At 40.0% G+C, this 27411-nt stretch overlaps 1 long non-coding RNA gene across 1 annotated transcript; it reads right to left on the reverse strand.

Moving 5' to 3' along the window:
* Window positions 1–1042: 1042 nt before the first annotated feature.
* LOC135293575 (uncharacterized) lies at window positions 1043–4090 on the reverse strand. Its single transcript, XR_010355663.1, has 3 exons — window positions 3898–4090; window positions 3539–3668; window positions 1043–3047 (listed from the first exon to the last, which is right to left on the reverse strand). It is a non-coding gene; the product is annotated as an uncharacterized LOC135293575 (long non-coding RNA).
* Window positions 4091–27411: the final 23321 nt, after the last annotated feature.

Here is a 27411-nt window from a genome sequence, read left to right on the forward strand (position 1 = left end):
AACCCCCAGTGATTATGTACAAGAATGAAATATGGTGAATTTCCCTGCAGTTTAAAAAGTATGCATCTATTCTCATATCTTCCACATTAACCATTTGTGAAACTGCTAGATGAAAACAGCAAATAATATTGAGAAAGAAAAAATGAACAGCAATAGGACTTGCTAGTGTTTAAAAATACTGAATATTTCTGTTACAATAAATGTATGGTTACGCAAACAGGCATATAAACAACCATATTTCACAAGCCATTGTGTATTGGCAGCCATAATCATAATTTTCTTATCTCCTTTGCTTTTAAGTCATCAGTTCATCTGCAGTCTTCTCTGTTCTTTATGAGAATTAATTTGACAAAATAGGACTCCATCCTTACTCTCCACCTCCGAGACAAAAATTCACCTCCTCCCAGTCTGGCAGCACCAGCAGTATCTCTTTTGAGGGGACTGCAAGGAGAGCTTTTACCCCTTCTTCTCCCTCTTATCCACCCCAGGGGATTGTGTAGCCACCCAGAGGAAAGCCGTTGGGATTGTATTACGAACACCCACCCCAAAACACACATTAAACAAACACTTCTCTGCCTCTGAGATGTGTTTCAGTTTTGTCCTATAAGTGAGACCTGTAAGAACAGATGCTCTGAAGTTTACATTGACTTGGTGAAGTTTTGCATCACTCACCCACAAGCAGGGGCGCACAGCTGTCCCACATGCTGCTGTAAACCTTGACCAGACTTTTCCATGTAGTCACGGGTTTAGTATGGGTCAGGTCCTGTGGTCTTCCTTTGCTCAAATACCCCATTGAAATCAACACTGGAAGGTCAACTTGCAAATGCCACCCTCTCTGTGTGGTGAATAGCTCCCATTGAACACACTGGGATTACTCATGTGTGCGGGTGACTACCAACAAGAGCAAAAGGAGCAAAATCTGGTCCTCATTAAGGACTGTTAATCTGAATAAAACCTCCTTCAGTCAGTAGTAACAATCAGGCAGAGCAGCTCTCTCTCAGTGAGAAGCTACAGAGGAAGGGCAATATAGCACCTTTTGTGACTGTTTTTTAACCCATAATTCTTTGAAGCATCAGTTAACTATCCAGGCATGACTACATGGAGGAGCATTATCCCTCCACAGTTGATGAGCAAAGATAATCTTATACCATGAAACACAGTTAGCCAAATGGTTATTTGGAGGTTTTTGGAATAGAAGCAATTTCTCTGATCTGGGAGATTAAAAAAATCAAGGCTGAATTTAAAAATAAAAATCATATCACACTTGATACCCAAGTATTTAATTACATAGCACCATGGGTAACTACTAATGGGCTCCAATTACGCAATCTTAGTTTATTGCTTTCGGAAACATTTATAGCCACTAGATAATGTGTAGATTTAAGTCAATATCTGAGTAGACAGCCTGGAAAACACATCATTTGTACCCAGATTAGGTTACTAGCATGATTATCATCTGCCACCTGCTGGAAATAGCTGTGATAATGCAACTCAGTTCCACAGATGGAAGGTCTGGTCACTCACAGAATAAGCGGAAATGTCAAAGAACAAAAATATATTCCTTGTACCCAGGAGTTTATTCCTCTTGCACCCACTGGGAAAGTTTGGTTTGCCAAAGAGGGATATTTGTGAGCATCCACAGTGAAGCCTTAACATGGCTTTGCTTAAACAAACAGAAATTAATTTGCTATTGAGAATGGCATTATTTGCCTGTGTCTGACCAGAAGGCAAGATACATAGTCTGAAATTAATGTATGCAGCTAATTCCATCTCAGGCTGGCATAGCTGGCTTGCCACTGCTGGAAATGGCACAATTGCAGGTCTCCCTGCACCATCCTCACATTGTCTTTGAGCCTCATTCAAAGAGATTGACCACTCTGGCTTTATGGTGGCCCATAAAACCCTCAAGGACAACAAAACTTGCCCATTCAAGATGTCTGCTCTCACTCAAAAACAAAAAAGGGACAGTGTTTGTATGCTGTATTCTTCAGAGAGCCAGAACCTTGTAACTTGCTTCCTCTGCGCCAGCAAACCAGAGTAATCCAAGTAAGCCAGAGGGTAAATCCAGAGGCAGCACTGCAGGACTGGCCTTCCTCTCTGCCTTGTGCAGAAGAGTAGCAGGACGCACAGGTATGACGAGCAGTTCTTGTCAGGGGCTGGCTTATTGTGTCCCTCTGGCTGATGACAGGACTAATTGTATCGGTGTGATTTTGCAATTGGCAGGTCTCCCCCAAGCCAGTAAGGAGAATGAGACAGGTGCCATTATGTTAGAGATTCAGACCTTTTTTTTTTAACAAAATCAAACACAGGCCTTAAGCAACCAATTTTTGCATGTCCAACAGGTTTAGAACATCAGCCCAGAGTTAGTGTTTGGACGGTTCTTGCATTCAGGGAAACAGTGCCTTTCTCTACATATCTTTCAATTATTTCCAGGGTCAAAAAATGAGAATAAAAAGGGAAAATGGAAATTTAAAAAATAAAGAAAGATAATAAGAAAATGAAATTAATTTTGAAGGTTATCCAGGTCTGCAGGATGGAGTGGAAAAAGAAACAAGAATACACATAAATAAAATTCTAATTAATTTCTCATTTTCTCCACTAACTTTTTTTAGCCTATATAAAGCAACCAGCTGTTTATAGCAGTAAGACTTAATATCAGGCTTGAAAGCAATATAAGAAAATCTAAAACATTGAGCCACACATTAGCAAGAACTAACATGGGCATGTACTACCACATGCCTCGTGAGCCAGGGAAGGGCGAGGCCTGCAGCAGCACCATGTCCCACTGCAGCGTACAGCATTCCCTCCAGGAGCACTGGCCACAGGCCATGCACCCAGAACAATGTTTCTGTCAGCATTTGCTTTCAGTTGAAAGCCTTTGTTGCTTCACCCTGCTTTGTCTGTTCTTAGGAGGTCGCTGTGCTTCAGGCTCCTGAGTTTCCTCCTCTGCGCTGCTCTTAGGAGGCTGACACCTCTCCTCCAGCAACATGGTCCTTGCCTGTGCTGGTAAGCAGCCCTCATTGCAGCTGCAGATTTAGCAATGCCTCCTGCAGAAAATTTGGCTGATTTACTCCTGTAATGCTTGGCAAAGGTCTGATATAAAGAAAATACCCAGAAGTACAAAACCTGCCAGCCAAAGAATCAGCAACACCCTCCAGCCTGCACACACAGAAGCCTGACACCCTCACTGCAGCCATTGCTGCAGTGACATTTGTACCCAGGGGGCATGTGGCTGAACACAGACCCTCACCTGAGAACATGGGACTGCCAGGAAAATTCACCCAGCCCTCTGTCCTCAGATATGCTGGCCTCTGGCTACAGACCAGCTGTTCAGCAGCAAGAACCTACCCCACCCAAGTGCCTTCTCTGTGGCCAGCACCAGGACAGGAGGTTATCACTCAGAAAGTGACCCCTCCTCAGGCAAAGGTGGGGGACAGGGCTCTGGCTTTACCTCTGTGTAACTACCCTGTATCATCCATCCAGGCAGGGAGACCAGCCTTCCCCAGAAAGCTAAGGGCTGCTGCACAAGCAAACTGACCTCAGTGCAGGAGCTCAGCCATTGCTCAACAGTCATGTCCTGCCCTGTCCTCTTCCTCTGTGGCCTTCTCCCACTTTAAAACCACTCAGGAACACTAGCTGCCAGTGTTAGTCTTCTTGGCAATTTTTTTCTGGAGATCAAGGAAATTGTACATTTTAGTAAACATAGTCCAAAAGATTTTAAATTTTGTAGGTAGATATAAATACATATAGATAAACAGAACTCTGCGTGATTACAGCAATGTTTTTCCTTTCCTCTTCCTCTCTTCCCACCCCCTTTCCCTTCTCTCAATTTCTCAGACAATAAGTGGGAAACAACCTCTTTCTTTTCCCCAGCCAAAAATTAATTCTTGCTCAAACCTTCCAGAAGGGGTCAAGTCTAAAGGAAGCATCTGGTCAATCTGCTTTTGTACTGCAGCGGGGGCCGTGGCCCTCACGTCCCCTCCCTCTGCAGCACTGCCAGCACTTGTGCCACGCTTTGCTCACACTGGTGCACGAGGGCAGGCAGCTCTTAGATGGAAGCCCCTGGGTATGCTGCATGCACAGACAGAACCCATCCCACTCATCCCAGCAGGCTTCCAGCTGCTTTTTTTATCCCTCTGGGTACAAATGGGCTCTTCAATTACTGACTCAGGTGGTTTGCTCATGAGTGATCTGATAAGGTGCTGTGCTTGCAGGGTCAGAGTCACAGCATGGAGTCCTGTCATGTAACATGCTGAACTGACCAAACAATTATTTGGCTTCTCTTAGCATCTTGAAACAAACATCCAGGGACAAGCAATGAATGAAGGCAGACTGAGCTTGATCCTCAAACACACCCACAAGTGGCTCCCATCCTGTGTTTCAGTCTGTGCATATGTTCAAAGTCAGTCAGTGCAAAACACTTCATAGAGTAAGGTAAGAAATAGCCACAACTTTAAGATAGTCAGGAAAGCTGTCAACAACAACAACAACAACAACAAAAAAAAAAAAAAAAAAAAAAAAAAAAAAAAACAAACCAGGACATATTTTCCTCTTCATACATACAGAAAAGTTTTTAAGCCTTAGAAAATGTGCATTCACCATCTTGCCTTTTCTTAGCAAATATACCATGTTCACAGAAAATGAAAAACTTGTAAAAGCAATTCTGGTCATGGTGAGCAACAGTACCTCAAACATACGCTCACTATGGGGTGTGCAATGGCAGAAGAAGCATTTTTTTATTATTCTGTAACTGAGCAGTAAACATGAGCAGTTGCTGTAGCTAGCAGCTCTTGAGTCAGCCCAGGCTCTTCTGCTGGCAAAGGGGGCGGGAGAGGAAAGGGCAGTGACTCACTAATTTGCCACATGGTGGGAAGTAACTCAAGAATCAAATTCCTAGCAGCAGTACCACCTGCAGAGCTTACAGCCCTATATATTTTATTTTGCTTAAAAATCAGACCAAAACAAAAGTGAGATTAAAAAACAAACCCAGAAAACTACGAGAGCCATAGGGTGAGAAACTGAGCACACTCCAAGATTAACAGGTTAACAAAGTAGTCTGGTATTGACTACCTTGCTCTTATGCTGCAGAAATCACAATTCTCTCTGCTGTGTGTGAAAGCTAAATGTATTTGTGTCTTAATACATAGTGAAAAATGCAGTTCTTGCAAAAATAAAAATATTCTCATATTAATTATCTACTCATTTCTCATCTGTTCTTTAGCTAATACTTTTTGCTATTAAGAAATTATATGCACGTCCAGTCTGCAGCTTTTTAAGGATGCTTCAGAAGACTGCTTTGACTAAGCAGTGAGCCACCATTCTAAAGATTTTCCTGCTATAGCTCTAAGTTTAGAAGTGAAATTAGAACTAGTGGTAGGACCTATTGTCCTTGTCTTCCATCACCATCTTCTGATAGAAAGGACCTGCTGGACCTTAGGCAGCTCAACATGAAGACAACTATTGAAACTGCTGAGTTTATCTTTCCTTATGTCAAAACAAAATAAAACCCAGCAATACCAATTTCCCCCAGAACCCAGTTTAGAATGCATACATGCACAGTTTCTGTGGGTAGAAAGAGAATAGGTAACCAAGGAGGAAGTTTAAAGCCACTTCCCTTCACAGAATTTAATTGAGAAGCACCTGGGAACCTGTGCCAGGTGATTTCATTTCTTACTGAGCCATGCTTCCATTAATCTAAGAGCCTATGCTTTTCTTATATTTTAAGGGCTTCCTCAAAATCAGTTGAAAGATAATGATGTCCTTCAGATCAGTGCATAACAGATCATTAAACATATAGCATTTAAAAGGCCAAGGCCCTGCCAAGCACTTTTATTTGTTCAAGAGCAAAATATAATTGTGTTATGTGCACAATTTTATGTAGGTGTTTGAAAAAATACACTTAAATTCTGTACTCTTTATTATTTTCACTGACATTCTCCACATCTGTCTTTTATATTAACAAGAAATTAACATAAACAGTGGGGAAAAAACACTCTTCATTTCCTTCCATCATTTGTCTGAAAATAAGAGTGTTTGCCTTACAGCGCAAAATTAGTAGGTATCAAGATTTTAATTATATGTCTGCTTCTGCTGTTTAAGCTCCATTTCACACCAAATGCAATAAAAATCACTAATGCCTATAATCAACCTTACTTTAACCACTGAAATGAAAAAGATAATCAAGATACATACTAAAAAGAGCACTGGCACTGATTCTGTGTTGGGTAGTTGTGTGATAGATGTGTTGCTGCACCCACATGAAACACTGTGTAAGATCAACCTGCACAAACTGCCTTGCAGTAAAAAGGAAGATCCCCTGGTTTGTCCTTGAACAGACCAATTCTCGTTAGTGAATTTTGGTACTATCTGCCAAAGGTTCCCTCCTTACTTCCCAGTACTCCTGTATAATGTGCATTAATCTACCTGTTTTAAAGACCCATGGCAGCTGCAAGTTGTAATTCAAGTCTTGTCCTTAGGACCTTACAAAGAAAATGCATGAACCAAAAGCAAACTTCTTCAGCAGTCTGCCAGACCCAGCTTCAGGGTGCCCCATACTGTGAGGACAGAAACCTCAAATGATCTGTGTCAGCTCAAAGTCATCTTCAGAGGAGACTAAACTGATCTTGAATGAGCAGAAGAACTTTTCCTATTTTTGAGAGGGCCCTAGTAAACATCTTTCCCCATTCACTTTTCTGCCAAATACTGCCTAAGAAGAATGAAAGCCAAGGTGGCCATGGATGAGAACCAGTAGTCAGCTTGGTAAATGGCTTTTGGAAGTCTGCTTTGTCTGTTTTTATTAGCAGTCAGATATAAAGCAGGTAAAGAAAAGTAAAAATTCTATTACACCCCAGAACTATTTCAGTATGAACACATTTGCCCTGGCTTTTGAAAAGTGCATTTTAAATCAATAAAATAAATGTTCTAAAAAATGTATTGCAGAGCAAAAGACCACACAGTGGGCTTGTTCAGAGCATTACTGAGGTGTGCCATACAGTTCAAGACTCAGTAAATATAGCCCGTTATGTAGTCCTTTACATATTTGTATGAATTATTCGTAGAATCATGGATTGGTTTGGGTTGGAAGGGACCTTAAAGATTGCCTGGTTGTAATCCCCCTGCCATGGATCGTATTAATGGCTTACACCACTGTCTTTCCTTCACCAGTGAGAAGTAAATCTGGTTTGTGAAGCATAACTGGTAATCTATTTAATGTATGAATAAAATACTTTGCTATAACATTCAGTTCTTGTTTTGTATTTGTTAAATGTATTGTTTGAAATGCTACCACCAGCTATTCATTCCTTTTCTGAGCAGTGATGCCATGACAACCCCCACGTGACTGGCTACAAGCATACCACAAGTCTCCAGGGCTTTGCTTTAGAAAAGACTCAGATTGATGTTACTCACACTTTTTTATTTTAAAGAGCCCAGTTTCAGAGATGCTTTATTTTGCAGAGATGCATCAAGCCTACCTGTCAATTCTACCATGTGGCAACAACTATTTCAGCTAAAATGGGACAAAGCAAAGTATGAAGAACTCAAGAAAAGGGTGGGCACAATTGTTTGATAAAGAGCATGTTCTTTAAGACTTCATCAAAGAATATGCTTACACAAAAGGACTACAGTATCTCTCTATTCATTCTTAATGTGCTTAATGTGAAAGCTACTGATGAGCAATAAGGTAGAAGAGACATGTTTTGACAATATCCAGCAAATGTATGTATAGCTTTTGTGTCCATTTAGAGTATCATAATGATTTTCACCAAATTTAGAAGGGGAAAAGATTTGATTAGTCATTTGCTTCAAATCAGTAATAATGCAGGACTGTGACCTCTTCAAAATCCATAAGCAGTGACTAGCATCAGTGATGATTTAACTGCATTGCTACCTTAGGAAGATTCTATCACAATAAAATTAGCTTTAATACCAAGAAATAGAAATAGTTCATTATTTCCAGACTGGGTCTGCTTCATTGACTATGCACAATTTCCTTCCTTCCTTCCTTCCTTCCTTCCTTCCTTCCTTCCTTCCTTCCTTCCTTCCTTCCTTCCTTCCTTCCTTCCTTCCTTCCTTCCTTCCTTCCTTCCTCCCTTCCTTCCTCCCTTCCTTCCTCCCTTCCTCCCTCCCTTCCTTCCTCCCTCCCTCCCTCCCTCCCTCCCTCCCTCCCTCCCTTCCTCCCTCCCTTCCTTCCTTCCTTCCTTCCTTCCTTCCTTCCTTCCTTCCTTCCTTCCTTCCTTCCTTCCTTCCTTCCTTCCTTCCTTCCTTCCTTCCTTCCTTCCTTCCTTCCTTCCTTCCTTCCTTCCTTCCTTCCTTCCTTCCTTCCTTCCTTCCTTCCTTCCTTCCTTCCTTCCTTCCTTCCTTCCTTCCTTCCTTCCTTCCTTCCTTCCTTCCTTCCTTCCTCCCTCCCTCCCTCCCTCCCTCCCTCCCTCCCTCCCCTAATTTGACTTGCAGGTGGAAAAAAGTTAAAGATGAGGTAGAGAATTGAATTTGACATATGTTTCTAACTAAATTGATAATATTGAAATGAATAAACTTCGTTCTGTATGAATTAACCTCAAGAGGCTCAGTACTGTTTATAAGCATGGCTATTGAAACAGTGGCTCTTTTAAAGGAGGGAACTGCTATCAGTGTAGCTGAAATACCCTCAGCATCCACTGTTCATACAGAACACTCCTTTGTTCAGTGTGCAGAGCAGCGTACTTCATATATCATGAAGGGCAGAATAGAGGTTAGAGATCACCATGGTATATGGTGAAGAAATGTATTTATAGAGAACAAAATATTTGTCACGACTCAATTGCTCTTGGATTAAAAACAAGTATTAATTTCTGAGTGCAAGAAAAGAGAAAGAATAACTATCTTGTTGAGTGAAGGATGGCTATGAAAGTATAGAGTTTTGGTTTTTGTTATGGGGTTCACACCAAGCAGTGATTAACAAGTGAGGTTAACAAGGTCCCCAGTGACCAAAGAGTGGCCTTTTCAAGTTTCCGTGTTGTCATGCTGGCATTTCTAAATTCCCATGTTGGTTTCCCAGAAAATTCACTGTGCCTTGTCCTGGCACAAGCACAGGCTTGCTGCATGAGCACCAGCTCCCAGAGCAGAGGTACCTGCAGCTGTGGTACCGGGGGGCAGCAGGACAGTGTGGCAGGTTGCCCTGAATGGCACAGCCTCCTGGGGCCGGGCTTTTGATCTACCCAGAGAGACAGAAATTGCTCTGAGAACACATAAGGGTCTCTGCTTGGGGATGTGAAGGCTTTGCACTGAAGGAGCTCACAAAGAAAATGAACCAGAGCAAGAGAGAAAGGGCAAATAGGAAGCAAGGAAGAAAGCAAGGTACACTTCTTGGAGAAGACCACTAAAAGGATGGCAATGTTTAGGGATAAATTATCATTTACTCCATGCTGTAAAAAATGTCAGCATGTTTTTATCAAACCAAGAGCAAATGCATCCAGTATGAATAATTTTGCTATTTCCTTAATAGAGGAAAGGAACAGCGAAAAAATATCAGAAGTTACATCTGCTCTCTGAAACATTCTGCATGGAATTAAAAATATAATGGTTCCAAAACCATCTGTAAAGTGCTGCAAGTTTAAGTGCTGCTGTAAAGAGATAAAGGTGGGGTTATAAATGCCAGGGTTAACCTTTTACTGTTGTACATATAAGAACAAGACAGAAATTGTTCACAATTCCCAGAAAATGAAATTATATTGATATGAATTCTACAGAAGAAATCTGATTTCTAAACTTACATTTTTGTTGTTTCAAGTTTGGAAGAGTTTGCATATCTACAAATTAAAATCAGAGTTTGCATAAATATCACATTTTGTTCTTCACACTGGTGATTTGTACTGACTGGTACAGTAACAACCCTCTTTTACAAATTACATGTCTTCTTAAAGTTATTTTTAAAATAACTTATTAGTATGATAATTAAAGACACCTGAAGAATCAGAGAAGATAGCAGCAGCAGCCAAAATTCTCACAGGTTTGCCAAGTTTAGTTTTGCTATCCAGTAAAAGTCAGCTACTTAACATGACAGCATATAGAAAGGATGCAGATGAGCCCTGTCATCATCCCCTGAAAACACTTGGAGTTGAGAGCAGTTTCCTTCTGGGATCCCACCTCCTCTGAGATGACTGCCACAAAAAAAGCAGCTGAATGTTTTCACAGGAAGCCAAGCAGCTCAAGCAAATTTCAGACAAAGTTAGAAACTGCTAAACATTATCCCAGTCAATGCTGTAAATTATTCACTCTGTTCTAAAAGCAGGGAACCTGCCCTGGTAGTATGTATGACAAGTCTGCTATCAGGGATTCAAGCCTGGTCTTTGGCTCATCACAAAGATGCTTCAGAAAGAGACATGGAAGACTTGTGTTGCAGTCAGGCAGTGCTTTGGTCATGTCCTACATTAAGGGGTTAGTGTTGATGATGTGCTTGCTGCTTTGACTTGTCTCTTTCTTTTTTTTAAATAGCAAGTGTTTCTCTCTTCTTTACATATCACCCAGTCTGCCTGAGCTGGAAGAGTTCATGTGTAAGTTATGAGAGAAGGAGAATGTATTTCATGACAGAAATTCATAGTTTCAGCTGATCCAGTGTTACTCCCTGCAGAAGCTTACTCTGAGAGAAAGGGGTGTCCCCTTTTAATCCTCCCTTGCTCTACTCCATTACCAGCTTTTCTTCCATGGGTTTACTTAGTCCAACACAGCTCACAGATTATTCTTCTCCCTCATACCTTGCATGGCTGTTTAGGTCAGATGAAGATAAATATTAGTATGCTGGTAAACTACCAACTCCTTTAGAATTATTAGATCCACAATGTGCTCTTAATGATTGTTCTAAAACACTAAGAGAGACCTAGGAATACTTTCAACACAAGAAGTCCTTTTCCAGTATTCTTGCCCCTCTGGCAGCATCCTAAATAAGTATCCTTTTGGAAGACCTGACTTATCTTAGGATGTGCTTTCTTACACTAGTCTTTTTTTTTTTTCTTCTGCTGGATGTCTAATTAAAAATGCCTGCCTTCTCTTAGACAGTAATTTTTTTATCATAGTATGAACCCAACTGTAACCAGACTATACATTTTCTACATTTTTCCAGCATAAAGAAGACTTTGCATCTCCAGCAGGCTTTAAAACTTTCTTGAATATTTTCATTTTCCACTACTCTTCTGGGCAAGTCTGGCTTTGCCAATACAATGAGTCATGTGTTTAATAGCATTACTGCCAGCTAACAAAACAGAACACAGGAATTAAGAGATCTTCCATAATGATATAGAAAGATATTTCCAACGAGAAAGGAAAAACATTTCACTTCTGTTGCAGATCCAGACCGCAAAACCATTAGTGGACGCACGTGCCCCAACAATACATGGCCACAAGCTGAAGGTATGGCACTGGCTATTTCACTGGGCCTTCACATCTCCTCTCAAAGGAAATAAAGAGCCTAGCAGAAGGCCACAATTTCAGGGCCTTTTTTTCCCCTCAGTGAAGTGACTGTTACAACAGGACTATCAGGATCCATGAATAGCACATTCCCGGCAACATTAAATGACTTCTTTTATCTTTATGATTATTGATGAAATCAGAGTTTCAGATTAACAAGTGCTAAAGTGTTCAGATAGCCTCCTAAGATGCACTTGTGCACACCCAAGAAAATACCATGGCAAATAACAAGAATAGCACAATCACCAAGATACAGAGCAAAGAACTGAATAATGGGATGTTAATATATTCAAAGCACAAGAAATAACAATGAGTAGCCTTGACTGGCAGTTATCCTTCAAAATCTTACTGCTCCCAAGAGACAAATTTTTAATAACAGATGAGAGTGGAAAATAAATTGTTAGCTAATTATCTTTGCTCACTAAAGGGAAGCAACAACAATTAAAAAAAAAAAAGAAAAGGAAAAAAAACAAACCCCGAATGTAAGCAAAGTAGAAAATATATGCAGCTAAACCCTGTCAAAGACTTAATTTCCAACACAGTTCCCCTCAGGCAATGGAAGTATAAACCATATAAGGACTTCAGAATTAATTTCCTTAAAATTGTTTATCATCTCACTGTGTGACATAATAATCCCCAGGCACCTTAAAACCATTTCACTAGCAAAACAATTCATTTCTTCTTCATGCATAAATTCACATGCTATATTAGGATGTGAGTTCAATTGCCAATGTTAATTTTTTCCCCATTACTGTAAAAATAATTGCTGAAGTTCCTTTGAAAATGAAACACTGCATAACCCCACACACAGAGGTTAACAACAAAAACACCAACAGAAACCCACTAGTCTTAGGCATGCTCCTTAGAACTACAGGTCCTGATACCTCAAGGTGAGACTGGTTCTTTCTCATCCTCCTGATTTCCATACTGCTATAAAAAGAGGGGAGAAAAAAATTTTGCAATTCTGGTATCCAGTTTCTTTACAATCACTCTCCTCAGGGTTGTTTTGTCATGGGATGACTTAATGTACCAGTTTAAGGTACCTTTATTCTACAGTGTGACCAGCATCTGGCCTGCTTTGGTTACAAAGCCCAGCAAACAAGGCAGATGCACTAGATTTCCTCCAGAAACCTGCTATTCTAACATTAGCCACTCAAAACTGTCAGATCTGGATGAGCAGGATTTACTGTTTGTTTTGAATAGGACTTTGGAGTGTCTAGAATCAAATATGGGGAAGGAAAGGGTGAGAAGGGAAAAGACTGAATTAATATGCTCAAAACAACACTGTTCCCTCAGCGATCCTGTTCCAAGAGACTTTTGAGGATGAGATGTTGAAGTCCAGCTATCAAAATTGTGCTTTCCCTTCTTTCCTCCATCTGACCTCTCTCTGGTTATCTTCAATTCAACCCTTCCAGAAAAGGGATTGTTGGGCCTCAGATAATTGTATAAATAAGTTTTTCTCTTCAACTCTCCCCCATTCCTTCCCAATCCCCACAAACACACTTCTAGCATGGATATGTGTTCTTTGAAAAACAGCAGAGTAACATTTCTTTACAAGTCAGAAAATGCCTCAAGATGTCCAAAGATATTCTCTCCTTCCACTGGACTATTTCCATTTTTACCCACTGTTGACACAGTTAACTTTAGAAATTGAGATTATTAATATCTTCCATTTTAAAAACAAATTTTAAAAGGCTTAAAATCATGATAATGATGAAAAGAACTAGCTTATCCTTCCTCACAGATCTCCTTCCATTTGTTCATTGCACCCAGTTGTTGCTTCTCTACTTACAACAGCCTTCAATCCCTCCAGGACAAAAATGGCCTGCAACTGGACTTAATCCAAATCTCACTGAAGTCAATGGAAAAGTTACTATTTGATCCAAAGCCATCAAAGATAATGGATAGAATCCCACTGACTTCACAGAAATCTGTATATGTCCCATCATGTGCTGGTACACTGTCCATAACCATCCTAGCTTTTGATAAGAGCCTATGAAGGCTGCTAGAGACAAAAATTATGATGATGATTCTGGAAAATATGTTGACAAATATTTATAGAAATTCTGCTTACACTGATGAAATTCATTCACTAATCATGCAGGCTGTGGTTGCAGGAGAACATTTCAGGGTCTAATTCACAGCATTACAAAGGGTTTGTCTCCCTATGTCACTATGAAAATGGTGCAAAAAAGGGTTCTCTCAACAACAGCACAGAGCTTTACCTGACCAGTGTCTGTTGCATGCTGTGTACACAAGGGGACAGCAATTTTGAACACCCCACTGGGTACCCATGATACATCACTGCTGCTTGTTATGCCTTTGTAAAAACAGAATCATTTCTTTATCCCTTCTGTACACAAAGTTGGAGGAACACCAAATTTCTGCTACTGAAAGAGAGAACTGTTTGCTGCTGGAGAAGATGTCCTGCATCATGAGAACAAAGGGACAAATTGACCACAAAAATGACTAAGGCCAAAAGGTAACATCAGCAGCACTGTTTCCATGTAGTTATCAAATTTCCTTCCCAGTGATAAACATAGCAAAGGATAAACTGCTCTGTGAGGACACATTTAAAAGGCAGCCTAAGGTATAATCAACACTTCAGAAAGACATTTGCTTGTCCTGTCACATGAAATCTAATGCCAGGTCATTTTCCTCCTACACTCTGTTGAAGAGACGATGGCTTTAAATTAGTTTTTCACTTTAATAACTGAGTGAATAAAAACAAATAGAAAGGGGAAACGTTGCCCTACTTTAAGAAAATAATTGAAGCAAACCTGTTATGTCTCAGCAAAGCTGTTGATCCTGCTAAGTGAGTCATTGCTGTTGACTTTGCCAGTTGCTCCTACAGACACCACCAGAAAAAAGTAGGCCCAAAGCTGAGTGATGAAATAAAGCCAGAGCAAAAATATAATTAAAATTAAAAAAAAAAAAGAGCAGGAAGCAGGCAAAAGTGATACTTTGCTGCTCAAAGGAGACCAAGCAAAATGTGCCTTGAAGATTTATCACTGGAGAGAACCATCTTAAATATTTTTGATTCAGCAGGAAATTCACATCCCGAATAGGGCACAGCAACCCAGTTAACAACATGGACAGGTTTTTGAAGTGAGGGGTTTGTATAGTTCAGGTGGTGGGTGTTATCTCCTGTTATTCACTTGCAGCCAGTCTACTTCTTGACAGACTGAGTACTCACCAAGCCCTAAAGTGTCTCCAGAAAGCAAACGCTGCTCAGCTGAAATGACCCAGGTAGAACTCACTACACATCACTGTCACAAATATCCTGACATTTGCACAGTTCCTTCACCTGAGGCAGAGCTGGTCATGGGTACATCATGCAAATCCACATCATAACACTTACAGCTTGTCACTAGTGAATAATATCCAGGTCTGTGCAGGCATCAACAAGAAATACTTAATCCCACTGCTGAAGCTGTAATTACACAAGATACAGAAGGAGCAGTGCATCCTCCTCCTTTCCATTCCTTCTCTCCACTCATGATTCAAATGGCAAACTCCTGTTGTTTTCTTTGGATCAACTCTGGTTTTCACCAAACCTCTCCATTAACTAATTAAATTTGTGACAGCAGCAGAAAATTAACACAACAAAACCAAACAAACCTGGATGGTTTTTCTGCCACCTTCTGCAAAGTCATTAATTCCAGGGCTGTTGCCAGGGATGGTGAAGACCACACAGTGGGAGCAGGGGGGAGATGAGCATGGGAAGGAAAAATGTGGGTCCTTTGATTTTTTTGGTGGCAGGAGATTGTTGTGAGATCAACTCAGAAAACTATTACTATCAACTACTGCCTGGAAAATTGCAGTCTAAGAAAGCACAGAATGTTTCCAAGGCATTTGAGGCAGTAGACTTATCTCCACTTTCTTCATGCCTCTCAACTCAGTATATCAGATTTGTACACAAGAGAAACTTATAAATCAAAGTAACAGAAATCAATGATTAAGTATTTCAGACACCAGCCATGCCCTCACCTACAGTACTGCACTACTGCAATTCCAAGACTGGAGGGCTGGCACTAATCTGAGATAATTATATATAGAATTGTTCCTCTTGCAAAGTGTCCCAAAATTCCATATAGGCAGGAGGGTGTTTAGAAGACACAGAAAAAAGTCTATCCTCTTAAGAAGGACAAAAAGATTGGGTTACAAGGGCCAGTTAATGCAGATCAAGAAGGAGCAAGTCCCTGTAGGGGAGATAAAATTTCAGGCAAAATTCCCCCTAACAGAAGATTGACAAATACGTCACATTCTGGATTCCCAGGCATAGGAACACAAACAAGTATGAAGAAGTCTGATTCTACTTATTATATGGTTTTCCCCTCTGGTTTAATTGAAGAAAAACTAGAGCAGGAGCTGTGGAAAGTGAACCAGGAGAACTGAGCCATTCTGGATAGAATTACAAAGTCCCAGTCTCAGTATCAGGTTCAATGATGGCATGAGGATTGGCAACAAGCTGAAAAATACATGGCTAACATTGCAATATATCCTCGTGGGCAGTGTAAATCACAGAGCCAAAAGGTAGCCCTGAGCTTATGTTCTTTCCTTCACAGTTATTTCTGGATCAGAACTGCTCATAGAGCACATTTTGCTGTACTTTTGTGCTGGGGATTAACTGCACGTGGCAGCCAGCCACACAATTAACAGCCTTTCACTTAATGCAGCCACTCTTATCAAATGAATCCCAGAGCGCTCCTCAGACTTTATTAGGCGATTTGTAACTGCTGTCATTTCTACACTCAGCCTGTGCACCGTGGAGAAATGGTGCTCTCAGAAATAATCTAAAAATTATTGAAGAAATCAGAAGCAACTGCTAACCAGTTCCCTGAGAGAAACAGCCAGACACTGCAACATTTAAGGTGACCAGAAAGGCACTTGCTTTGAGGGCTCCAAAACCTACACTGTCAAAGCATAACCAGGTTATTTTCATCAGTAACAGAGATAAAGAAAAACAGCAAAAAAAATGGCTATAAGAGGTTTTAGCAAGCTTTTCCAGAGAAAGAAAATTGATTGTCTTTTGCTTTTCCATGTCCATCTAATGGGCTTTGAGCCCTCTGAGTCAGAAATTCCCAACTTTTGTCCCACACAAACCAGAGGGAAGCTGCAGCACCGCCCATCAAGCAGGGAGCTGACATCAGCTCTGCCTTTACCTGTCCTCCTTGTTGCCTTGGACTGCTAGGCCTCTGTGGTCATGTATCTTGATTTTTGAGGTAAGTTCTCTGTCATTTGAGTCTGATACAGCATGTGGTTCATACTATCTGTATGTTTACCATATTTACTTCTCTACCGATTACCTCCAGCCTGAGTTCACTGAAATAAATATTTTTGAAGCCATTACTTTCTGAACACACGTAAATGGATTTTCAAAGGTTTAGCTCATCAAAATCTGCCTAAGTTTTTGGAGGGCAGTAAATGGTATTTCTCCTATCCTAGGACTATCCTTTTGTCAAATCTCTGGTCCCAGTTCTAATTTCAGAGGGCTTTTTCAGGAAAGGCAAAGCACTCAAAAGAAAAATAAATTAAAATTGTGGCACTGAAAACAAAAACTACCTCAGCCTCTTCCCAGATTCTGTCTGGACACAGTTCTTGAATACAGATACATCAGTTTCACTAAAGCTTCCCAAAACTGTTTAATCAGAGTCAGAAAGAAAAATGAGAGTGAAAACTTCAACCCAAACAGTTAAGACTTGACCAAGAAACTTCCAACTGAAAGAAAGGCTTCTACAATGAAAAATATGAGGCAGCATTAATTGCTGTGGAGGCAACCAAACAAATAATTATATGAAAAGTAGTATGGTTGTAAATCTAGGAGTTTCATAGTCAGAAAGTTCCAAAATTATGGAAAGTAAATATATACTGCAGCCTTGCCCACATAGCTGTTAAGTCTGTGCTCTGTAATTAACAGGTACTAGAACATCTGTAAGAAGTAGTCATTAGAAAACACCTTTTTCCACTCACTATTTCAGAAATGGTTAAGCCATTTTGAAGGACATTTGTCTTTTGACAAATAAGCAAACTTGATGCAGATATCTGCTGCAATTCTCTCCATCACCAGGGGAAATTCAGTGAAGTTACACATGAAAATAGGATCAGTGCAAGTATTTGGCAAGATCTGCCATAACTTGTGCTACTCTATGATTTCTCTGTGATTTTATAGTTCACCTGACCCAGTCCACAGCCAAACTTCAATACAGTACAAGTCATACCATTTCTTGTCAAGTATTTTTGTACTCTCCCTCTGTTGCAATTGAAAACATTTTACAAGTCACATGTATGCTCTAACAGCAGGAAAAAGTGAGAATCCTTTTACATAAGGACATTCTTTACCAATTCCAACTGAATAAAGAATTTATCTGATCCAGCCTTTCCACTAGCCTGACTGATGGAAATTGCTCTCTGGTGGCTCAGGCAGTATTCATGTATGAAAGCAAAGGAGAATTCCCTTTATTTCCTCTGGAAGAGGACTACAGCTGTATCACCAGCAAACACCTGTCAGCTTTCTTTGCTAACCAAGCTTTGATGCCAAGAGAATAATCCTAAAAACAAGACATATAAGGTTATTAAATCAAGGCAGTGATAGGTTCTTTATTTTATATTTCTCTTTTCTGTCTGCAAGAACAATTTTAAAAAACAGACATCTAAATGAGATGGGGAAAAAGAGAAAAACAGCTGAAACAAGTGTGAAATGTAAGATGAAGGAAAAAGGAAGAGATCATGTTCATCATGGAAAGTAAAAGGACAACTAGAACAAGACAGAGTTCCAGAAATAGCATTATTCCAGTAGTCTCCTGTGAAAGCAATTTAGGAAGTAGCAAAGAATTCTTACTCCCTCTTGGATAATGACAGCATTTGGAAATTTTACTGTCTTCAGCTTTCCTGCTTTGCTCTTATTCTGAAAGTCAGTCCTTTCCTGGTATAGTGAACCAGCAGAACAGGAGTCACAAGCCCATTTTGTGATTGCAACCCTATGCATCCACATATTTTGATTTCTGTACTTTAAGTTAAAATACTGCTGTTCCTATGCAGACAATAACTTCCCATATCAAAACAATGGACTTGTGAGGGTACTAACCTTTTTAACTGTGCAGCTAAACTTAGCAAAATTTGTAAACAGAACTGTAGAATTAGCTGGAATGTGTTGGACAATCGGGGGAAGGATTCATATAGTTTAGGATACTAGGGGGTTAAGCATTCTGTAAAAGTGTAGATAATAAAGACACTATGTCTTCAATATAGTGAAAAACACCACGAAGCAAAATGGCATAAAAGCCATTTCCCTTACAATTCCCAACAAAATTCCTTTGAGACTATAACAGCTAGTAAAGAAAAAGCCTGACTGGGAAAATTACTATAAGCCAGCAGTAACTGTAGCATAACTAATTGATCTGATTACAATTTGGACTTTTTTTCCACATGACAATTTTCATCTACGTATCCAAGGTCTCTCCAGGAAGGACCCAATGGGCTGACAGCAAATACTTCAGAGAGAGGGTTTTGAAAAATCTTCAGAGGCTCTGAAGCCCCTGAGCCACTTGCCATGAATGAGGGAGAGTTCTTAGCAGAGAAAGTCTCTCCCACTGCAGCAATACTTCCTTCTTTACTCATGATTTCATGCAATTTTTGTGTCTGTCACAGTAATTGCATTCACAGAGTGAAAATACTAAAAATATATAAAATTTGTTTCAAGCTTCCCTTTTAATAGGATTTAGCAGCTTGAAACAAGGAGAAGCAGCACCACATGACTGATCAACTCTTTGCATGTTATAATCTACCACTTTGTTACACCACCATTGATCTGTGGTCCGGGGGATAGACACTTTTGTACTGGAAGCATATATTCCATATTACTTCTTTTTAATTACACATCTTCAAAAGAAAATGTGTATTAAAATCACAAATTAGCATAGCCAAGTAGGGTAGCAGCAATTCTCTCAGAAGGGTTATCAACTGAAACCAAGACTTAAACCAGTATCAGCTCTTCCTTCACTTAATATAGAATTTCACCTGCAGTCATGTTGGAGGCTGCACTTAAATATGATTTCTAAGGTATTTTCTCCTTTCTCATTTCTCATTCTACTGATATGGATCAGTAGAAAATGTTTGAAATTATGATGAAAACTTCTTTTCTGAGAGACAGAAACTCTAGCACACAAAACTATGACTTTTTAGTACTAAACTAAAAGTAGAAATACCACCTCCCATAACCACCACCTTATAGTACTTCAGTGCCACCCAACTGCAAATTCCTGGCTTCAGAAAATTGATAGTTTCCCAGGGCAGGATCCCCAAACCCACCAAATCAGAGAGTAAAGCTTCACCACACCTAAGTGCCTGGGTCAAGAAGGAAAAAGGATTCTTGTCTGTCCAAAAGTGGGACAGGTCCAGTGTGCTGCAGCAACACACATCCTAGAGTGCATTGAGTATGTCCAGACCCCGTGTGGAGGATGTGACCTCTGTGCAGTGGTCAACCACAGAGCTCCATGGCTGGATGGAGGTCATCTCGAGCCACCAGCCATGGTGGGAAAGTGCCAGGACAGACAAACTCAGCTTCTGTTGTACACCTCTGTTAGAGCAATCACATTAGCACATATATCTCTTTCCTTCAACAGTAGCTCATTTCTAAAAGAAGGATTATGATCCCTCTAAACAATAGCCAGAAACTAATTTAATGAACCAAAATTTCCTTTGCTATCAGAAGGAAGTTGACAACTTGGCTTTAGTAGCAATTCTAATTTTTAATGAAAATATTATATGCCCTTATGGCTGAACTCAAATACCCTGGAATTCTCCTGCTTCACATGGTTCTAGGTTGGATCATCAGGGCACACTGCAAGGGGCCAGCTATCCTTAACAAGCTTCATCACTGAACCCAAATATTTCTTATCTCCTTTTCTTCTTTAAAAGCTTCAGTTTGGAATAATAATAACCTAAAACACTTGACCAAATGCCACTTCCCTTATAATTAAGCAGAAATCTTACTCTCTTCAAATCCCTGGCTCCAAAATTAAAACACTTTGCTACTGAAGCACTGGTATGATTACAAACTGAATACTTGAAACAAAAGAGAACTGAAGTACCACTTATAAAAAAGAATGTTAAGAGTTACAGGAAATGTTAATCTCAGGGTCAAGTTCTTCGTTCGTTTTTCACTATTGTAAATCCTGGCTAGCAGCTTTATCTTCACTGCAGTTGCTGTGAATATTATAGCCTTACATTAAGAAACCATGTCAAAAAAGCCCTGATTAACTCATTTTGAAGTTTTAAAGACATCTGGACTGAGATTAACTACCAGCTCACTGCCATGGGAAACAAGGGGTCACTCACTCTTCCTCTTTAACTCCAATTCTTGTGCCTCTCTTCCATTCTGTTTGTCTTATACTTGTGCTTTTGAAATCCTGAGCAAGGTCAACTGCACAAGAAAAAGCTTTTTTTTTAAAAGGAGAATAGTCTTCCAGTGGGTTAATTTGTTAAATCAGTTCATTGAAGATGAATTTAAGACTAAGCAAGGAAGGAAGGAAGAAATATAGCCACATATTCCTTTGGTAATGTAGAAAAACATTTACTCACTGCCTGGCAGTATTTAACACCAAAATAGCTCTCCGAAGGGTTGATAGAAACACATTAAATCCAGTAAAATGGTTGCAACTCAATAATCCATGTTGGTTACCATGGAAAAACTATGAATATAGACACAATAAGGGTTTGTCCAAGTTAGAAATGACTAATCTGGTATTCACACACACACCCCTTTAAACTGGACAAACATCAAGTATGAGTGTATTTATTTTATTACTTCTTCATATTTACCACAATAAAAGGAATATTACTTAAATATTCCAAATTTGTTACGGTTTTTTAAACAGAGTTTTTATGATTTCAGGATCAAATTATTCACCTGTATTTCCAGGCCCAAATTTAAGAAAGAACAATGAGTTGAAACCATATTGTCTGCAGTTTTAAAAAATTGAGTCAGGTCTTCTAAAAATGTTGCACTTGTATAATTGCATTAAAAGTTGTGAAATTGAAATATGAATTGTGATTTTTTTTAGTTGCTTTCTAGCTACAGAATATGCAGAGTTCATGTTTTTGAGTTTTCCTTTCCTCTTAGAAAGTTAAGGAACCCTCTTTTGAAGTATTCAGTGGATGCAGCAGCAGGAACATGAAAAAAAGGAGGGGAGAGAAAGAGCTGTTAGAGTTTTATGACACAAAAGTTGTAATAAAACTGTAACAGTGAGGATCTTTTTTATTAGATACCAGGAAAGAATTCTTCAGGCTGGTGAGGCACTGGAACAGCTTGCCTAGAAAACTTCTGGATGCCCCATCCCTGGAAGTGTTTACAGACAGGTTAGGTGGAGCTCAGAGCAACCTGGTCTGGTGAAAGGTGTTCCTATCCATGGCAGGGGGGTTAGAACTAGACAATCTTTAAGGTCCCTCTCAATCCAAACCATTCTATGATTCTGTAATGTGTTCCTAATTTTGTGGTCTTTGTTCCTTTCCAACATTCATGTTTGGCTCTGTCCTACCATCACTGAAGTCATCTCAACTGCTCTGTGTTTTAAATGCATTTCTAAAAGTAAATGGTAATGCTTATTAAAGAAGGGATGTAGAATTTAACATTATGTATTGAAAAACTATGTCAGCACAAAAGAAGAGCAAAAAAGGCATCAGAGTCATGCAGCCACAAGTAGAGGTTACCAGGACAGAGTACAGCACGATGGTTTGTTTAATTCTGTGGTTTGATTTGTCCCTTCAGTATTAAAATACTTTCATCCCACCATACAGCCTGCTGTGAAGGATTGAAATGACACCTTCACCTCAGAGCTGAGGAACTCTGGCATGAAGTTTACTGTCACACTAATCAGACAGTCATTCCACACCGTTCTCACTATTTGCATTCCAAGAGAAGCCGACTAGAGCAACAAGAAAATCAGCTCAGGTATAAGAAAAATTTAACTCTTCTCTTGAGTATAACAGTTATTCCACAGTGCTCAGCTACTACCACAAATTTATGTGCTTATGAATTAAGACTGGACACAGATAATCACAGAATTTGAGGTCCAGGTTCACAAGTCAGTGAGAGGTTGGTGCCTGAAATATCATGTGGGAATGTCACTTCCTTGCTAACAAGAGGCGCAGATATTCTTTTGCTCTTCTACAGCTGAAAAGGCAGAGTCTGAACAAACATGTGAATCACAATGTGTGGAAGCACCAGAGTTTATTGGGCTACAGGAAGGCACTGTGCAATTTGTCACCCTGAAGTTCTGCTACAGCTCTCCAATTCACAAGCTCACTTCTACTGGGATTTTGTGAACAGTAACTACTAAACCATACCTGGGGGAAGATATGGCACATCAGGAGAAAGAGCATGCCCATGGTGGGAAACAAAGAACACACAGGAAGGAAGGTGGAGACGTGATGGTTGATGTAGTACTGTGTTAGAGGGGAAGGTAATGAAAAACTCTCATGCCTGCTGTTGTTCCAGCCATCAAACATCATTTCTAGCTGGAGCAGCCAAAGAAAAATTAGATGAGGAAGGAAAGCTGAAATGGAACATCCTGGTCACCTCCATATCCGGCATCATCCTCTGTTTCCTTATTAACCAAATATAACCCAGATTTATTTCACTGTCACATTTTCTTTCGAATCAGCAGATTCTTAATTTTTTTTTTTAATTAAGGCAAAGCTTGCTAAAGCTGTTAGAAAACACAAAAGCCCAAGCACAAGGATAATGGTTACAGTATATATGTGTATGTAAAAGTGACACACTACTACCACCTCCTAGCAATTCCCTTGTCTGAAAAAAGAGCAAAAGGAGATAATACTACAAAAACCATAGGGAAGTAATAATTTTCTTATATATTTAAGTAATGCTGAAATATTTCTTCAGCCTGTAGAAGCTTGACATTTACATGCACTGTTAAAGGAATAGAAGAAAATCCTTCTTTGGTGTGAACAGAGATGCAACTTGTGAAGTGAATCACAGCTACCTTTCTGTAGTGCTGTCTTTCAGTACTTTTTGAGACTGTTAATAACCTGACAAAAGGAATTCAGCCACAGATGACAAAGAAATAGGTAAGAAAGCAAAAAAATCTTTGTCACTCATGACCAACAGAAAATTAATTTTACATTCTGCATCAACCAGCAATTTTTGAGTCTCATTTCCATTTTAAAACTCACAGTTCTCTTCATGAATTAAATATGGCATCTAGTAATACAATCGCTACAGTAAGGCTGGAATTTTAGTTCCAATAATACATTGATTAAACTCTGCCCTCAGGAGTTTCAGCTTTCAGCATGACAAAGGTTGCTTTGATTATCCCACGTCTGCATTATCTATGTATAAGGGCTTAAGTACAGTGCCATGATTTGGGAGGCATGTGGAATCGTGCCTGTCATATACAATCTATAGGCATACACACAAATTAAATCCCATTGAGCTGGATTCCCTGGTGCCTTCCCGGAGCTCAGCTGGCATAGCTGCACTGAAAATTGGTCCCATTCTCAGGAGACAGACAATCACTTCTTGCCTCTGCCTTCCCACCCCCATCCTCCAGCTGTCCCTCCTGGAGCGGCTTGCTGCTTCATTTGTGCACTGCCAGCATTTTATTGCGGGAACTGCGGCCTTCAAATTGCTCCTGCCACTTCATTAACACCATCAGAAACAGAAGCATTTGCTGAACAGCATAATATTGATAATTGGTTTAATTTGGTCTCACCATCTCTGCCAGGCTTCCATGCAACAGAAGCATGAAGAGCAAACCTGGCCAAGCTCTTTTGACAGCCTGCATGGCACAAGTTTGATTGCACTTTAAGGCTCCTTAGTTTAAAGCTTAGCACAAATTAGAATACAAATTAACAGGTTACAGTGCAAGAAAGTACAGCTTTAACCAAGCGTGGCTTGCATCTCCCAGAGGACAACACACCTTGGATTTTGGGCCAGCTGGTGTGTAGCAAACGGAGGGCAGCTGTAGTCTGGCCACACTCACGTGAATCTGTGTGAAAATACACAAGGAAAGAAAAGCAAAGCGGGTGTAGACCCTCAGGAAATACTGGTTACCCACTGGTCACAGTCTCTGCAGCTTTTCTATTTTCTGTCTTTTGCAGCAGTACAATCTCTCCTTTACTACATATGTTCTCACAGCCCTGAAAGCGAGCTCCTCGTGTGAAGTTAAAGTGCAAATTACTTCATCTTTGCTGCTGCTCCAACTTCATAACTGTGTTTTGCAGTACCGATACATCCTGTATCACACTTTTAGAACGCACCAGCAGTCACCAGCTAAAGCATTTCAGTGTCACATCTGCATCCTAGGCTAGGCATAACCTGACTGATAGCTTAAACAACACAAAAAGACACACAGATTGGCAGGCACACGAGTTGGCAGACACACAGTAAGGGTACAGACCTGGCTGGTGCAAGCTCACTGACAATGAGGATACACATGGAGGCACCTCTGTCCACTGGACTGTGTCAGGACATCAGCTGAAGTGAATCTTACTGTGAAAAATCAGAGCAAAATTTGCAAACATCAGCTAAAGAAGGTATAAAACACATATCACACTATAACACTAGTCATGAAAATTTGCAAAAGTTTGCAAATCTTTAGATATAGGGGGGAAAATAATATTCATATTTGCTGGAAAATCAAAGAAACAAAATTTCAGCAAATGGGTGCAAGTGCAGAGAGCTAGTCTGGACTTGAATCAAGATTGATTTAAAGTACTTCAGAGAGCCAATCTAAATGTTTTGCACAAATTTCAGGATTTGATTTTGTGAGCTGGAGGCAGGAGCCTATTTCCTCTAGGCTGCATGCAGCTAATAACAGCTGTAAAATGGTTCTGGCTGCCTGACAAGGCATACTTTCATCCTCTGACCTTTCTGAGAAAAATACCAAGGTTGGCATAGATGCACTGGCACATTTTTTCCATCATATAATATATTATGCTCATGCAACTAATCACTACACTGTAAGCACAATTTTATTTTTATGTTTATGATTTCTCAGACTGATAAATACTTTCTGCTGTGGAGTTTATAAAAATACATAGTTTTTTTTAAATCTTGTTTGTAATTCAGAGTTCTTATAAAAAGAAGAATATTTTGAATGCTATGTTACCTCTAATACCAAAGATAGACATTACAGTTTGACATGCTTGGGCTCCATGTTCTGTGCAATGAACATTCCCAATACAAAATACATGGCCTACTTATGAAACCAACCAGGAAGTGGGGGAGAAAAATGACACCAACTTGAGAGTTTAAATTATGTGCCAAAATAAAATACCCTGTTTACAAAGGCACTCAGCATTCTCAGATGGAAAGCAAATAAAGAAGCCTTCTTTTGTTGGCCAAGTATGGCTCTATATCTTAATTAGATAATCAAATTTGAATAAAGATGTTTGCTTCCAGTTTAAAAGTGCTGTTATCTGACCACACTTGTAAATGGCAAACAGCTCAAGCCGCTAACATCAAAGGGAAGGCTAATTGTATTAGGCTAAAGCATGCAAAGAACTTGACTTTTCAAGCCCTTCACGTACAGAACCCCGACTGGATCAGAGCTTTTCATGGGGATCTGAGACCTTCCTGGTCCTTTCAGTTCTATTTCTCATGCTTGAAGAGCTAGGTTGCCATCTGGCACAGGCTTGCAGCAGCTGCACAAGATAAACTCAAGCAAAACATATCAGCACAGGAGTAATGAACAATTAGAGGGGGCAAGTACTGCACATTACCTTATCTAAACAAAAGCTCGTGGGGAGTCCACACCCCTGAGTACCTCATGGTCATCTACCACCTTTTCAGCTGCAGAATTTATTCTTCAGCCTTAGGGGTCTGGGGAATGCTTTATCCAAATCACTGCTCCCAAATATACTTTGGGCTAAACTTTTAAGATTAAAGTTTTGGTCTTAAACTATGAATGCTCCAGTACATATATATATATATATATATATATATATATATATATATATATGAAAACTGAAAAGGCTTTTTTGATAAGTTCAGTAAGATGCCTGCATTTTTATTGTTTACTTGAATTTTATAGTACTTTCAAAGCTGCCCCCCAGTAAGCACTCTGTTTAACCTAAAATACAATTTGACCCAATTATGCAACTGAAGAAATAAACTTATTTTTACAGAAGAAAACAATAACCATTTCACAAGTTGGAAGAGGTATTTAACAGCTTTAGAAATACTGGCAAATTACTAAGTATCATCATATTTTTCACAGAAGTGACTGGGATCATTGCAGATCTTCCCACATGTGTCTTGGAACACGTATTGAGGAAATCTCTCAACTAGACTCAGAAAATAATTTAGGGTGGAAAGGACCTCAAAAACCAACTCCAATTACAAGTCACAACCACACTTCCAAGTCCACCACTAAACCATGTCCCCAAGTGCCACATCTACACATCTTTTGAATACCTCCAGAGATGGTGACTCCAACACTTTCCTGGGCAGCCCGTTCCAATGTTTGTCAATGCTTTCTATGATGAAATGTTTTCTAATATTCAGTCTCCTCACAACTTCAGGCCATTTTGTTTTATCCTATTGCTTTGTTACCTGGAAGAAGAAAACAACCCCCACCTGGCTACAACCTCCTTTCAGGCAGTTGTAAAGAGAGGTAAAGTCCTTCCTCAGCCTCCTCATCTCCAGGCTAACCCTCAGCTGCTGCTCATATTTGTACTCCTGAACCTTCACTAGCTCCCTTTCTCCTCTCTAAACACTCTTCAGCACCAGTGGAAATTTTCTTGTAGTGAGTGGCCCAGAACTGAACACAGGATTTGAGGTGTGGCCTCACTGGTGCTGAGTACAGGGGGACAATCCCTGCCCTGCTCCTGCTGGCCACACTATTGCTGGTACAGGCCAGGATTCCACTGGCCCTCTTGGGCACCTGGGCACTGCTGGCTCATGTTCAGCTGCTGCCACCAGCACCCCCTTTTCCACTGGGCAGTTTTCCA

Source organism: Passer domesticus, chromosome 2 (genome assembly GCF_036417665.1).
Source record: "Passer domesticus isolate bPasDom1 chromosome 2, bPasDom1.hap1, whole genome shotgun sequence".
NCBI classification, from domain to species: Eukaryota; Metazoa; Chordata; class Aves; order Passeriformes; family Passeridae; genus Passer; species Passer domesticus.